The sequence below is a fragment of the Panthera uncia genome (assembly GCF_023721935.1).
Source record: "Panthera uncia isolate 11264 chromosome E2 unlocalized genomic scaffold, Puncia_PCG_1.0 HiC_scaffold_20, whole genome shotgun sequence".
Taxonomy (NCBI): domain Eukaryota; kingdom Metazoa; phylum Chordata; class Mammalia; order Carnivora; family Felidae; genus Panthera; species Panthera uncia.
The window spans coordinates 21,456,856-21,469,640 of NW_026057589.1; positions in this window are offsets into that span (position 1 = coordinate 21,456,856).

Below are 12,785 nucleotides of genomic sequence, written 5' to 3' on the forward strand. Positions count from 1 at the left end.
AGGACGTGGACAGGACGGAAGGACAGCCGTGGGCAGGAGGTGACAGCGGCTCCTGCAGGGAAGGGGGCGTCTTTGAGAGCCCGGCGGGGCTGCCGTGCCGCGTGAGCACCAGGAAGGAGGGCCACTCCCAAGATGGAGAGAAGACCTAACGGTGGCTGGCCCGAGAGGACAGCGCGTCCAGGGGCTTGGCGGTCCGGGGCAGCGGGCTGTGCTCTCCAATGAGAGAGGAATCTTCCTGAACGCAACTGAAGAATGAGGCTGGGGAGCGAGGCGAGGCCCAGGGTGCGGAGGACTCGGAGTGGCCCGGAATTTGCACCTGCTCTGGGAGCCGCAGATGGCTCCCCGGCGTCACAAGCAGAGAAGCCATGTGTTTTGGGCGAAGGCCACAGCGCAGAGGGGCCCGGCGGCCGGTGGGAGGAGAAGTTAGCGCTCCGAACGGCATGATTGTCAGGGCCGGCGATGAAGCCGCTAAATCGCCAGCCGGGGGGGCCACACATCAGGTGGGGAGGTCATTAAATATGGGTGTTTGGTGATGGGTTAAGATGATTGTGGAGTCTGATTCGGAGGTTTAGGGATGCTGGCCTCGGTCACTTGGCAGCCAAAGTCCCTATCAGGAGGGTGTCGGGCGCCTGGGACCCTTGATTTCGGCTCAGGTCATGATCTCACGGTTTTTGGGATCGAGCCCCACGTCAGGCTCTGCACTGGGCACGCAGAATCTGCTTGAGAATCTCTCTCTCCTTCTCTCTCTCTCTCGCTCTCGCTCTCGCTCTCGCTCTCTCGCTTTCTCCCAAGAAAGGAAGGAAGGAAGAGAGAGAGAGTAGAGCAGCCCTTCAAACACAGATGCGAAGTGTTTAGCAGCAACAATATCAGCTCAGTCCGGTAGCCTCCTCTTGGGATTTGACATCTTCCCTCCTCCTTTTTTTAAAAAAAACATTAAAAAAATTTTTTTTCATGTTTTTAATTTTATTTTTGAGACAGCGAATGGGAGAGGGGCAGAGAGAGAGAGGGAGACACAGGATCCGAAGCGGGCTCCAGGCTCCGAGCTGTCAGCCCAGAGCCCGATGTGCGGCTCACACCCACGAACCGCGAGATCGTGACCTGAGCTGAGGTCGGAGGCTTAACCGATCGAGCCACCCGGGTGCCCCACATCCTTCCTCCTTCTGTCCTTGTACTCACCCCCCCATTTACCCAGCCAGCGTCCTGTCCCCTCATCCCACCATCTTTCCTTCCACCCACCACTTTCCCACCCATCCATCCCTCTATCCTTCCTTCCTTCCACCCACCCACCCATCCTTCTATCCACAAATGTACGGATGCCTACTGCGTTCCGAGTTCTTTTCCAGCTCTCAGTGTGCCAGATAGACAAGGTGTTCTCTCATGGAGCTGGCCTTCTTGAGCAGGAGACAGGCAACACACAAAGTAAATAGGGAACTGGGTCCGTGACAGGTGTGGCAGGAGAATTAAAGTATGGCACTGAAAGGGACTGGCTGGCTGCTTTTGCAAGAGTGAGCAGGAATTCTCTCTCTGAGGGGGGGGGTGGCATTTGAACCGAGATTTATTTACTTATTTATTTACACATGTTGAAATGCTCTTAATTTTTTTTTAATGGTTATTTATTTATTTAGAGGGAGCAAGAGACTGAGTGCAAGTGGGGGAGGGGCAGAGAGCGAGGGAGACACAGGATCTGAGGCAGGTGCCAGGCTCCAAGCTGTCAGCACAGAGCCCGACGCGGGGCTTGAACTCACGGACCACAAGATCATCATCTGAGCCAAAGTGGGACACTTAACCGCCCAAGCCCCCCAGGAGCCCCTAAACGATAAGGGAACAGGGGCACCTGGGTGGCTCGGTCGGTTAAGCGTCCAGCTCTTGATTTTGGCTCAGGTCATGATCTCACGGTTCGTGGGATCGAGCCCCACATCGGGCTCTGTGCTGATAGCGTGGAGTCTGCTTGGGATCCTCTCTCTTCCTCTCTCTCTGCCCCTCCCCTGCTTGTGCTCATGCTGCCTCTCTCAAAACTAGAAATATGATAAGGGGACAAACACGAAAAACTTTTTTTGGCAGGGGAAGAGGAACATTCTGGGTGGAGGGAATAGCGCATGAAAGCGATTGGTCTAGGAGTGGCTGAGGTTGTTTGTGGGACAGCAAAGCCAGTGAGGCTGGGAAGGAGGTGGGGGGAGCGGCAGGTGATGAGCTGGAGGAGGATGGAACCAGGTGTGAGGGCACCACTGAATCGAGACCCTTTGGATGTATCAATGACGGCAAGCCAGACCGGTGTTCACCTCAGGGCCTTTGCACCTGCTGTGACCCCCTGCCTTAGACCTTCTCTCTGCAGGGGTGATTCTTTTTTCATCACTTCCGTCTTGAGGATGTCGCTTGTTCAGAGACATCTTCCGCATTTTTCCAGGCACACGTGCATAAAAATGCACTACTTTTTTTTTTTTTTGCAAAAGCTGAAATATCGTATACATTCCGTTGTAGAAGGCAATATGTTCTGAACGCTTGCCTGAGTCAGTAGAGTTCTGCACCACTTTGATAGGGGCCTGGAGCGCCAGTGCCTACATACATCTCATTCTCTTAGGCAGTTCTCTCACACCAGGACATTTGTCCCTCCTGCTACCCCTTCCCCCCCCCCCCCCCCCCCACGTTTTAGCATTATATGCTCGGCAGCGATGAGCATCCCTGAGCTTGTCCTGCGTCGTCTCTGTTGTGACTATGCGTAGCAGATCAGGTGGAGGTAACAGATAAAAGGTCGGCCGGCTCCAGCCAAGTTACGACAGATGTCGTTTCAGCGAGGGAGAAAACTAGTTAACCAGGCCCTCTAGCTTGGAAGCAGGCGCCTTGCTCTTCCGTCCGAGTGAATGCCCACCTTCTTTCTTCGGCAGTGGCTGGCTGCTTCCAGCAGGGGGTGTCGTGAGCCCGCCCCGCATCCGCCCTTGACCCCTGCTAGCAGCTGCTAATTGACGGTGGTTCCAGTCCCCCCTGGGTATTAGCCGGGGCCGCCTCGCTACCTTTCTCGGTGATTGTTGGCAACCCCGACTCAGATGAATCTCCCTCCCTCCTTCCTCTCCTCCTCCTCTTTTTCCTTCTCTTCCTCTTCAAATTCAGTTGTGTTCTCCCTCTCTCCCCATCGTGGACCAGTTTTCCTAGACGGCTGTCAGTCAGATGTTGCTGCTTGATGACTACATCAGCACAGAGCTTGATGCGGGGTTCGAACCCACGAACCGTGAGATCGTGACCTGAGCCCAAGTCGGACGCTCAACCGACTGAGCCACCCAAGCGCCCCTGGAAGCAGCACTATTTAAAAATACGCTTGAGGCTGGGGCACCTGGGTGCCTCGGTTGGTTGAGCGTCGGACTTCGGCTCAGGTCACGATTTCACAGTTCACAAGCTCAAGGCCTGCGTCAGGCTTTGTGGTGACGGCTCGGAGCCTGGAGCCTGCTTCGGACTCTGTGTCTCCCTCTCTCTCCCTCCCCCACTCATTCTCTCTCTCTCTCTCTCTCTCTCTCAAAAATAAACATTAAAAATACATATGAGGCTCTTTCTTAATTACTAACATTGTCCCCCAAGAGTTACAAAAACTGCCAAATTTCACGCAGGGGTAGGAGGAGGGAACTGAGAAAGCAGGTGTGAGGGGGTGCTTTGCCCTTGCGCGGCCCTCGTTCGGCGAGCGGGTGACATTGGAGGTGATTGCAAAGTTGCGGTGGCTCGTGGTTCACCCTGGGGCCGAGGGCCTCACCTCCGTGCCCTCCCAGGAGCCGCCACGTCCTTCCCCCCACCCTGCGAGGGTCTGGGCCCTGACGATGGGGAGTAGAATTTAGTGAGGAGCAGGGAAGGGCGTTGCGGGAGGAGGGAAGGGCACCAGCGAAAGCCAGTTACCGTGAGTGTGCCTGGGCTGTGTGGGCACCAGACACACGACACGCATGGGGACTTCACCCCTGAGCTGCTCAGGGATGGTCCAGAGGCCTTTGCGGTTGTCGGGGAGCAGAGCAGGGTGTGGGCCCCTCAGCCAGGCCCTGGGAGGGAAAGTTAGGCCGGGCTGGCCCCAGGGGACTGGGGCTGGGCAGTTGTGTTGAAGTGGAATCCTTGTTTCAGGGAATCCGGGGTCCAGGTGATTAGAGGTATGTTGGTTGGGGGGGGGGGGGGGGGAAGGGGGAGTGTCTAGGTCTTGGGCCATCGGGTGACTTGGGGCTCATCTCTTGGGGCAGCAAATGACGGAACCCTCAGGTGACAGAGTTCTGATTATAATGCAGCCAGCATGGTCATTAGGCCGATGGGTGACCTTGCGCAAGCCTCAGTTTCCCCACCAGTGAGGTGGGCATAATAGCCGTGCTTACCTCTCAGAGCTAGTACATGGATTAGGTGTGTGAGCGTGTGAAGTTCTTGGCTTAGAGAAAGGCTACCTAAGTGTGATCATTGTTATTATTATTTTTTAAATTGAGTGATGTATGGGACAATTCCTCGTTTGTGTCAGGATAGCCTACACTTTTATTTTAATTTTTTTAACGTTAATTTGGAGAGACAGCACACGAGCTGGGGAAGGGCAGAGAGAGGGAGACACAGAACCCGAAGCAGGCTCCGGGCCCCGAGCCGTCAGCCCAGAGCCCGACGCGGGGCTCGAACCCCCAAACTGCGAGATCGTGACCTGAGCTGAAGTCGGACGCTCAACCGACTGAGCCACCCAGGCGCCCCTGATTATTGTCATTTCTATGACCAGAATTATTGTTATAAATCTGCTCCCCCGTGCCGTTCCCCCCCCCCCCCACCCCCCCACCCAGTGGATGCCGATTTCCCAATTTCTGCAGCGGAGGAACCAGAGGTGGGGACAGCCACAGGTCGGGTGGGGCCTTCTCGCCGGTTCTCTGTCAGCCCAGAGGCTCTGGGGGCCCCACCCGCCGCCCTGGTGGGGGTGGGGGTGGGGTCGACACCCTCCGTTCAGCCGCTCGTCGTGCCAAAGCTTCGAGCTCTGGTCAGGGGTGCCGGCTGGTACCTCTGATGTCGACACACGCGTCTCTCTGTCCCAGACACGCTTGTCCGTCCCTCCTGCCTGATGTCTGTTCCTTCTGGCCGATCTGCAGGCCTGAGATCACTCCTCAGCCTTGGATTTTTCCGGTGTCCTCGGTGAGTCAGTCTGCGCCCCCGAGTCACAAGCACCCTGGAAGTCGGTTGTTGAGACTCTCTGTGGTGAGATCACCACAGTTGGCACCTCACAGAAGTGCTGTGGGCCGTGTTCTGTGCGGAGTACTTGCCAGGGTTTTCTGTTCTATTCTGCACGGCAGTCCCGGGGCAGGTGCCGTCACGCACCATTTGCTGGGGGAAGGGGGGGGTGAGCCTAGAGCTCAGGGGACATTTCCGCAAGGTGACAGAGCTGGGATGTGAACCCGCGGCCATCCTTTCTCTTAGTGATGCCTGATCGCTGTAGACAAGTTAGAAACTATTGGTACGATTCCATTCTCCCCCTGTTCTACCGTCCAGAAAACGTCACCACGAGCATTTTTGATGGGAAATCCAAGGGTATACGTGGGGTCCGCTGTGCATCCTGGCTTGGGTCCTGCTTCCTGCCCGCTTGGTGTCCCGGTCAGTGGAGCTGGGTGCCCCCTGACACCACAACCCTCAAATCTACCCCCTCTCGGTTTGCATTTGTTAATGTACTTGGGAAGGGCTTGCCGTTTTGGTCGAAAAAAGAGAGACGAGCGAAGAAGCTGTTTCTTGTTTAAGCACCGCTAAGTTGAGACCCTTTGACGTTGTCAGTGCCGTTATGATGCTTGCAACAGGCCAACTTAGTGCTCCCCTCAGGGCCTTTGCACCTGCTGCGCCCCCTACCTGGAATATGCCTCGACCTTCTCTCTGCGCAGGTGGTTTATTTTCATCACTCGCACCTTGACTAGGATGTCACCTGCTCAGGGACGTCTTCCTGCCCACCACCCTAGCCAACTCGTTCTCACTGCGCATCACTGGTTTATTTTCTTCGTAGTGCCCACCCCTCTGGGACTATCTTGTTCATTCGTTTGCTTCTTGTTTATAGTATGTCACTTCCCAGTCCCCCCATTAGAACGTAAGCTCCGCAGATCTCAGGGCCTAGAATAATGGCCCAGCACCCAGTAGATGCTCAGTGAATAGCTAGCTGTCGAACAGATCAATGGAGGGGCGCCCGGGTGGCTCAGTCGGTGAAGCGTCCGACTTCGGCTCAGGTCAGGATCTCGCGGTTCGTGGGTTCGAGCCCCGCGTCGGGCTCTTTGCTGACAGCTCGGAGCCTGGAGCCTGCTCAGATTCTGTGTCTCCCTCTCCCTCTGTCCCTCCCCTGCTCACGCTCTGTCTCTCTCAAAAATAAACATCGAAGAAAAACAGATCAGTGGAAGGTTTCTGCCATCGCTTTGGGTTCTATTAGCTTTTGATCTAGTCAGAGGAAGGAAAAGAGTAAGTTGGAGATGGGAGACAATGGAGAAGTCACCTGTGTGTGTGGCTGGGTGGCTGGGGGGGGGGGGGGGGGGGTTGACGTGACTACCTGTGCTGATCCTGGGCCCGTTTACCCCCGGATCCGCCCTCCTCTCCCACTCTGGGGGACGTTCCAGGGGACTGACTCCTGCGGACAGCATGTCCCCTGCTCCCATGTCACTGGGCTCACACAGCGGGAGGCCCTGATGGGAGGCTGGAGGGCAGAGGAAGGGAGAAGCCATGGTATTTTTCCCCATCCCTGTGCCGGGGATGAGGCCTTAAGCATTGGCTGTATCTCATCTGTGGCCCTACTACCACCGGCCTGCCTTGCTGTGGTTCAGCTGCTTCGGGGTGACCCCAGATCCTGGGCCCGAGAAATACCACCCCCCACCCGCCTCCCTACACTGGGGCTGTGGGCAGTGGCTCCTTGTTATTGTCAGTCTCTGAGTTGTTTTGTATACTATGTAACAAAGGTCCTGCATGAATCCCTCTTTTTTTTTTTTTTTTTTTTTTTTAATTTGAGAGAGAGAGAGGGAGAGAGAGAGAGAGAGAGAGTACGAGCCAGGGAGAGGAGCAGAGGGAGCCAGCCCGGCGCCCCTGAATCCCTCTGTTTTAAATACCCTTTGCTGTTTCCATTTTCCCCTGATACAAAATCTGTGCCTTGTAACATGAAAGATAAGTAAATAAAAGTCAGGAAAGCAGTGGGCAGCTGATTCCAAGAGGAGGTAGGACCCTGGGCCTGAGGGATAGGCTGTCACCTTCCCTCTCTGCCCGTCGGGACGGGGGCCTTGCCTGCCCAGCCAGGCAGAAGTCACTTTCTGAATTTATGTGCCCGTCACACTGTGATAGATGGCGGGACGGCTTGTTTTGGCCAAGTGATCGATTTATTTGCACCAGGCACTGCATAATAAGGGTCAAGGATTCTTGCTTTCTGTTCTTTCTCCGCACTCTTGCCGAGCGAAAGCGTTCTGCACGGTGTCTGCCTGGAAAGGGTGGCAAGAACCTCGGGGTGTCCTGCTGTCCCCACTGACCACTCCTGGCCAAGTGGCCTGACTCGTTGACCCCGGGGAGGAAGAAGGAAGAAGGAAGGGGGCACGTGGGATTCTGCATGGGTTGTGACAATTCTGCATGGGCTGTACAATGTGTCTGTACAGTCGCAGGGGACCCAGTCAAGTCCCTAGTCTCTCCCGGTGGGCTTTCGGAAGGTGAGTTTGTGCCATGTAACGGGAAGCCCGGCTAGGATGGCTCCAGGATCGACCGAACTCAACAGTTCGACAAAGTCACCAAGGACTCAGGGGTTTCCCCCCTGCTGCCATTTCAGCGTTGGCCTCATTCTCCTGATTGTCCTCTCATGGTGACAGAATGGCTGCTGAAGATCCTGGCACTGCATCCTAACCGGATAAAGCCCAAGTGCACAGAGGAAGCATCACTTTTCCTCCGTGGCCCTCCGCTTTGAGGACCGCTTTCCCGGAAGTATCGCACCTCATTGGTCCAGACCGGATGGCTGACCCCTTCCTGAACCGATCGCCGGGAAGAGGGCGCGTGGATGCGTGGTTGGCTCAGGCCTGGGGGGAATCCAGCACCCTCATCACTAGACGGCTTTCCTTTGCAGTCCTGCTCCAGCCACCCCGTCCCCAGTCCTCCCCTGATCTCGGGATACGGCAAGGGCTGCCTCCTACCCCGCGGGGCCCCCGTGGGTTTACAGTACAGCGGGCTTGGGGCCAGAGGCAGGTGACCACTGCCTGGAAGATTCTTCCTACCACACCCCCCCTTAACTTGTTGGGTTCCTTCTCATCTCTGGGTTTAGAGGTCGCCCCTCGGATGCTGCTCCTTTCCACCCTCTCTAGAGGGGGCTCCCCATCTGACACGGCACCCCAGACTTCTGAGTCCTTATAGCATTTAGCACCATGTACCGGTGTTCTTGGTCTGGATCGTCCCCTCCCTGACCGAGGGGATCTCTCTCCCATCTCACCCGTCTCTCGCGCTGTCCCCAGGGCCTCTGTGTCCCAGGGAGACACAACATGAGGCTGCCGTGCGGGGACAGGGGGACCGTTTGCTTCCCTGGAAAGTGAAGAGTTCGCTCTGGAAAAGGACCGCGGAGTCTCCAGCTCACCTGTGACAAAAGTCACAGCTTTTGTGTTCGGGGGTTTTGTTTCGCTTTTCTAATGGCATCCTGAGCAAATGGCACCTCGGATGGCTTTGCCCGGCTCAGGTTTTATGGATTGTCTGACCTTGACCCCTGCCCCCCCCCCCCCCGCCGTCCCATGAGGTCGACCTTGAGCCCCGACCCTGCCACAAAGGCAGGAGGCGGGGAGGGAGTGGTCGCTGAGCAGAAGGTTCGGTAACCAGACCAGCCGGAAGAAGCAGGTGCAGGCAGGCGACGGGCAGGCAGGCTTTTCTGCCACGACGCAGGCAGGGGGTGGAGAACTCAGTTCTGTTTTGTCTCGTCTGGGTAGTTTTGTTTCCACTTTACTTTTATTGAAGTCCAATTCACGTTAAAAAAAAAAAATAACCATTTTGGGGACACCTGGGTGGCTCAGTCCATTCAGCGTCCAACTTCAGCTCAGGTCGGGATCTCACGGTTCGTGGGTTCGAGCCCCGCGTCGGGCTCTGTGCTGACAGCTCGGAGCCTGGAGCCTGTTTCGGATTCTGTGTCTCCCTCTCTCTCTGCCCCTCCCCCGTTCATGCTCTGTCTCTCTCTGTCTCAAAAAGAAGTAAACGTTAAAAAAAAAATCATTTAAAAAACAAGTGTTTGTTTGAGTCCCCGTTCTCAGTTACGTCGAGTAGCTCCCTAGGCGTGGAATTGTTGGGTCTCGAGTAATTCTGTGCTCAGCTCTCAGGGGCGCCACCGAACGTTTGCCCAGAGGACATTCCCTTGCTGTTGTCGCCGTCCGCGGACAGGGCTCCGTTCTTCCCCGTCCTCGCCAAGACTTGCCAGCTTCCTGCGCGTGTGCGCGAGGGCACGTCTGGGTGCGTGCGCGCGTGAAAAGCCAGCCGTCCCGGTGGGCGGGAGGGGACCTCTCACGTGGCTTTGCTTTGCCTTCCTCTGATGGCCAATGGCATTGAGCATCTCTCCACGTCCCCGTTGGCACCTTGCGTGCGTTCCTCGGGGAAATGAACGTCTCCCCGAGTCCGTTGACCGCTTGTCACACGGGGTCGTTTGTCTGCCTGTTGCAGGGGCGAGACTTCTTTGAAATACTCTGCCCTTTTACTTTCGTAGACCTCTCTGTTCGGGTGTCCCTCAAGCTGCGAGGAAGCGCGAGAAACTACAAGAGGCGTGTGCGTGCTCTTCACCCTGAATCCGCCGACGGCTGGCGCGTGGCCCCGTGAGCATCGTCGCGGGCTCTGCTCGAATGGCAGGCAGGTCTGGACAAGCAGAACTCGTTCAGAACCGGATCTCGGAGGAGGGCCAGGGGCGGCGGTGGTAAGGAAGCCCCGCCTGTGCCCTCTGTCAGCTCAGTGACCCCGTCGAGGGGCGAGGGGCGGCTTGTGCACGAGGCGCGGGGGCCTGGGGGAGACAGAGCGCAGCGGTCCCCAGGCGCCGCGGGAGCGGAGCGCAAGGTGGACCGGAGAGCCCTTCACCTTGGCTCACGCTTCCTGCCAGAGTTTATTACGGTGACGTTGGTTTTTTTTTAATAATTTTTTTTTGACGTGTATTTATTTTGAGAGAGAGAGGGAGACAGACTCCGAAGCAGACTCCGTATTGTCGGTGCAGAGCCCGATGTGGGGCTCAAGCTCACGAAACCGTGAGATCGTGACCTGAGCCGAGATCGAGTTGGACGCATAGCCGCCGCCCCAGCCGCCCAGGGGCCCCGTTCTTTTTTCTTTTAAATGTGTGTGTATGTGACTTAAACCTATGGAAAAGCACGGGAAACATATGCGGGCAGTTCGGCAACACCCATAAACCAGCATCCTGACTCCGCTCTGTTTTACTGTGGTCACCTCCGGCGATGACCTCTACCGGGAGGGACTTTGTCCCAGACTAGGGGCCGTTCGGTACCGTCTGGAGACATCTTTGGCCGTCACCCCTGGTGGGGGGTGGCGGGAGAACGTTGCTGACGTCTAGTGGGTAGAGGCTAAGCGTCCCCCAGTGCACAGGGCAGGCCCCGCGTCAGAGGGCGGTCCAGCCCCAGACGTCGAGGATGCACAGCTGGCGGGGAGGGGCAGTTGTGTTCCCAGCTCCTAGGACAGGGTCTGGCACAGGCGGTGGCCGGTTGACCTTAGGAAGTCCCAGCAAAGTCGTCTGGGCGGGGGCCCTGGCGGGGGAGCAGACACATCCCTGCAGCCACTTGGTGAATGTCTGCTGAGCTCCTACTATGTGCTACGCGCATAGTAGGTGAGAACGGAAACACCCAAGCCAATGACGAGACAGTCCCTGCCCTTAGAGCACTTCCCGCGTATTGGGAGAGTCAGGCATTGTCACAAGAAACGTCATTTCCACCGTCCTGTCGCCTGGGTCCTATCCAGCAGAGGCACGCAGGCCCAGAAAGCCCGTTCTCGGGGGAACCCAGCTGGCCTGGAGATCAGAGAACTTTTCTGGGAGGAAGCAGCCCCGTGTTTTGCCGAGAGTGGAGATGAGAGGAAGCTTGAACCGGTTTCCCCAGCACAGAAAACAGGGAAGGGTGTCGGGGAGAGGGACAAGCGTATACAGAGGCCTTGGAGCAAAGAGGCGGGTGGTGTGCATGTGTGGGGGAGGGCAGGTTGCTGCATCAGGAGAAGGGAGGGTGCGTGGAGGGGCGCTGGGGGCCCTTCGGGGAGAGGCCTGCGGTGTGTCAGGGCTCCTGGCCCTGGCTGTTCATCGGAATCAGCCAGGGACCTCTGGAAACGCCCAGTTCGATCTCACTGATCCGGGTTCTGACTTCTTTGGTCCAGGCTGGACCTGGGTGTGGGCTTATTAAAACCCCCTCCCGCAGGGGATGCTAACACCCAGGTGGAGAGAGTCTAGGTCAGACCGGCAGAGGCTGTGGGTTGCGCATTTTTGTCCCTGTCCTAACAGGGCCAGGGCTAGGTTTTTGGCCTAGGAGGCGGGATATGGAGGGGTTTCACAATCAGATTTGCTTTTTTTTTTTTTTTAATGTTTATTTATTTTTGAAAGAGAGTGAGGGGGGGAGGGACAGGGAGAGGGAGAGAAGGCACAAGCAGGGGAGGGGCAGAGAGAAAGGGAGACACAGAATCCGAAGCAGGCTCCAGGCTCCGAGCGGTCAGCACAGAGCCCGACGCGGGGCTCGAACCCACGAACCGTGAGATCGTGACCTGAGCCGAGGTCAGATGCTTCACCGACTGAGCCCCCCAGGCGCCCCAAAACCAGATCTGCTTTTGACGGAGAAACGAAAAGCAAGTGGTCACGTCGCATGGAAGAGAAGCAAGAGAGGTCAGCTGAGAGCCGGGCCCGGTAGCTAGAGAGGGGCCGATAGGACCAGCGCCTTGGCTGGGGATCACGGCTGCAAAGAGCCGGCCTAGCCCTCAAACCTGACCTTTCGACCAGCGTGCCCGGGCTTTGTGGCTTCCTCCTGCTGGAAAGGGGACGCTTTCTCCTGCAGCAACGCTGAATGGGAAGGAAGTAAGGGAGGTCCCCTGGCCAGGGCCAAGGGGTCAGTTCCTAGGAGGTCTGGCCCTGGGGCCACCGGTCACTCTGGGGGCAGGGGGAGGAGGCGAGGAGCCTTGCTGGAGAGAGAAGCTGAGAGCTCCCTAAATGGGAGGGCATCAGCTGAGGGGGAAGGGGGAGGTGGACAGTGAGTGGAGGTCAGTAACAGGGCAGTGGAGTGAACTGAGTTCAGGGTCAGGCTGTCCAAGAACAAACAGCCCAGGGGACATCTGTTTTCATTCACAGCCCGGAGCAGAGCTGGGCGGGGCGGTTCCTGAGGCCGACGGCCAACCTGAGGGCCTTTTCCCCTTGGGGCCACCCTGCTCGTACAGAGGACATGATGACAAAGGGCGCTTCCCGTGCACCCAGTGGGCTCACCCACACTATCCATTTAATCCTCCCAGCTTCCTGGCTCAGAGAGGGCAGAGGCTTGCCCCAGGTCACACAGCGCTCTTGGGACCCCGGGGCCATCTCCAGGCACACTGCCTAGGGCCCACGAGACTTTGAGGAGTTCAGGAAAGTGACTCGGTTTCTCTTCAAGCCAGAACCGAAAAAAGAAAGCATTCCAGCTTGAGTTCTATTTGTCTTTTCATCAAGGCACTTGTGGTAGGATCCTTGTCATCCTTGTTTTTGCACAGAGCACGGGCCCAGGAAGGCACAATCCCCGCGGGCCCACAGCAGCGCACTCTAAGCCCGTCTGTCTGTCCCTCCGCATCCTTCAGCGCTCAGGTGTGCGGTCACTTCCCCGGGGCGCCCTCCCAGGGCTCCT